Genomic DNA, 3,458 nt, shown 5'->3' on the forward strand with positions numbered 1-3,458 from the left:
CACAGCCTGAAGGTAATTTTAGCCAAGATTTTTAATAACTTTGTGCATTAAACAAAGTGTGTGTACATTCACACAGTTCATTTATGTTTCATGTACACCTTATACACACAGCCTAAAGGTCATTTAATACAATATTTTTAATAACTTTGTGTATTAAACAAACTTTGTGTACATTGAGGCATCAAAAAACAAAGGTTTCACTATCTCTGTTCTACTCCAAACATTCCGTATTTCGGAATATTCCGTATTTCGGAATATTTGGATATGGGATACTCAACCTGTATTTTCAGCACACTGAGCACAGATATTTGCAGCACACTGAGCACAGATATTTGCAGCACACTGAACACAGAAACTGAGAGAACGCTGCACGTCCTCTCGCTATCATCTCCAATGCACGAGTGAAAATGGCGGCGACGCGCGGCTCCTTATATAGAATACGAATCTCGCGAGAATCCGACAGCGGGATGATGACGTTCGGGCGCGCTCGGGTTAACCGAGCAAGGCGGGAGGATCCGAGGCTACCTTGGAACCGTGTAAAATGGGTGAAGTTCGGGGGGGTTTGGATCCCGAGGAACCGAACCCGTTCATCACTAATTTAAACATGCATGGGATAAGGATACCCTTACAAGAACTAAGGATCTGATTGCGTTTGCGGTAACAATAAGGTTAAAAAGAGTGTCAGACTAGATAGGCCAAGTGGTTCTTATCTGCCATTAAATTCTATGTTTTTGCAACTTTACACCACAGCTTTATCTGAAAATAAAAGTGATGAAGCCACATCAAGGACATTATGTGACAACATTTCAGGGATTAATAAAGGGAGGCTCAAGTTAAATGATATAAATTAATTAATGGAACATATTAATAAAGGATTTCAGGAGGGAATCCTTCAAATTTAATACGATTTTGTAGCAGAAAAAGGAGGATCCCAGTCTTACGTAAAATCTCTGAGAACATAAATCCCGTAAACTTTCAGAATATATTGATTATTCCCTTCAAAAAATAATAACACACTGAACAAAATACATTACAGTCTATGAAAGATAAATGAAGAGTGAATAAAGCACTTTCAAGATAAGTCTACTTAAAAAAAAGAAAGGAGATTTATGGTACGAACTTACCTTTGTTAAATCTCTTTCTGCGAGGTACACAGGGTTCCACAGGGAATAACATCAGGGTGTAGAGTAGGATCTTGATCCGAGGCACCAACAGGCTAAAAGCTTTGACTGTTTCCAGAATGCATAGCGCCGCCTCCTCTATAACCCCGCCTCCATGCACAGGAGCTCAGTTTTGTTAACCAGTCCAATGCAGTAGCACGTAAAAGAGACGACAACCGTTAGTAGCCACATACAACTACATTCTCACGACAGGAGAAGGTATCAGCGGCTAATGCCATACAAACCCAAAGAAGCTAAGTGCGTCAGGGTGGGCGCCCTGTGGAACCCAGTGTACCTCGCAGAAAGAGATTTAACAAAGGTAAGTTCTTACCATGAATCTCCTTTTCTGCAGTGGGGTACACTGGGGCCCTCATTCCGAGTTGTTCGCTCTGTAATTTTCTTCGCATCGCAGCGATTTTCTGCTAATTGCGCATGCGCAATGTTCGCACTGCGACTGCGCCAAGTAAATTTGCTAAGAAGTTTGGTATTTTACTCACGGCATTACGAGGTTTTTTCTTCGTTCTGGTGATCGGAGTGTGATTGACAGGAAGTGGGTGTTTCTGGGCGGAAACTGGCCGTTTTATGGGTGTGTGTGAAAAAACGCTGCCGTTTCTGGGAAAAACGCGGGAGTGGCTGGAGAAACGGGGGAGTGTCTGGGCGAACGCTGGGTGTGTTTGTGACGTCAAACCAGGAACATAACTGACTGAACTGATCGCAGTGGCAGAGTAAGTATCGAGCTACTCAGAAACTGCAAAGAAATTTCTATACGCAATTTTGAGAATCTTTTGTTCGCAATTTTGCTAAGCTAATATTCACTCCCAGTAGGCGGCGGCTTAGCGTGTGCAATGCTGCTAAAAGCAGCTTGCGAGCGAACAACTCGGAATGAGGGCCCGGGGTTCTACAGGTAATAACATCAGGGATGTCCTAAAGCAGTTCCTCATGGGAGGGGACACACTCTAGCAGGCACAAAAACCCGGCGTCCAAAGGAAGCATCCTGGGAGGTGGAAGTATCGAAGGCATAGAACTTTATGAACGTGTTCACTGAGGACCACGAGCCGCCTTGCACAATTGTTCAAGGGTCGCACCACAGCGGGCCGCCCAAGAAGGTCCAACAGACCGAGTAGAATGGGCTTTGATGGTAGCAGGAGCTGGAAGGCCAGCCTGTACATAAGCATGTGCAATCACCATTCTAATACATCTGGCCACGGTCTACTTGTTAGCAGGCCAGCCACGTTTGTGAAAACCAAACAGTACAAAGAGAGAATCAGACTGCCTAACGAAGGCTGTCCTCTTCACATATATACGGAGAGCCGTACAACATCCAAAGACCTCTCTTTGGAAGACAATTCAGGAGAGACAAAGGCCGGAACCACAATCTCCTGGTTAAGGCGGAAAGAATACACCTCCTTAGGTAGATAACCTGGGTGCGGTCTAAGAACCGCCGGTCACGGTGAACAATCAGATAGGGGGACCTACAAGACAAGGCACCCAAATCTGATACCCGTCTAGCAGAGGCATTAACCAGCAGAAACAAGACCTTAAGAGAAAGCCAGTTAAGGTCCGCAGATTCAAGAGGTTCAAACAGAGACTCTTGCAAGGCCTCAAGAACCACCAACAAATCCCAAGGAGCCACAGGTGGGACATAGGGGGATTGAATCTGTAAAACACCCTGAGTGAATGTATGAACATCAGGCAGAGTCGCAATTTTTCTCTGAAACCATACCGACAAGGCAGAAATATGAACCTTGAGGGAGGCCAGCCGAAGACCCAAGTCCAGGCCCTGTTGTAGGAAGGCCAAAAATTAGGCCGTACTAAACTTGTAGTTGACATGATTGTTAGATGCGCACCAAGTAAAGTAAGAATTCCAGACCCTATGGTAAATCCGAGCAGAAGCCTGGTTACGGGTCTTCAACATAGTTTGAATGACCGCCTCAGAAAATCCTTTAGCCCTTAGTATGGAAGCTTCAAGAGTCACACCGTCAAAGCCAGCCGGGCCAGATCCTGGTAGACACAAGGGCTCTGAACGAGGAGGTCTGGTCGTTGTGGAAGCAGAAGAGGACGCTCCAGCGGGAGACCCTGTAGGTCTGAGAACCAATGTCGTCTGGGCCACGCCTGAGCTATTAGAAGTAGGATTCCTCCTTCTTGCTTGAACTTCCTCACTACTCTGGGCAGGAGTGACACCGGAGGGAACATGTTCGGCAGCCGAAAGTTCCATGGAATTGCCAGTGTGTCCACGAACTCCGCTTGAGGATCCCTTGTCCTTGCTCCGAAGACCGGAACGTTGTGATTGTGTCGAGA

Source organism: Pseudophryne corroboree, chromosome 1 (genome assembly GCF_028390025.1).
Source record: "Pseudophryne corroboree isolate aPseCor3 chromosome 1, aPseCor3.hap2, whole genome shotgun sequence".
NCBI classification, from domain to species: domain Eukaryota; kingdom Metazoa; phylum Chordata; class Amphibia; order Anura; family Myobatrachidae; genus Pseudophryne; species Pseudophryne corroboree.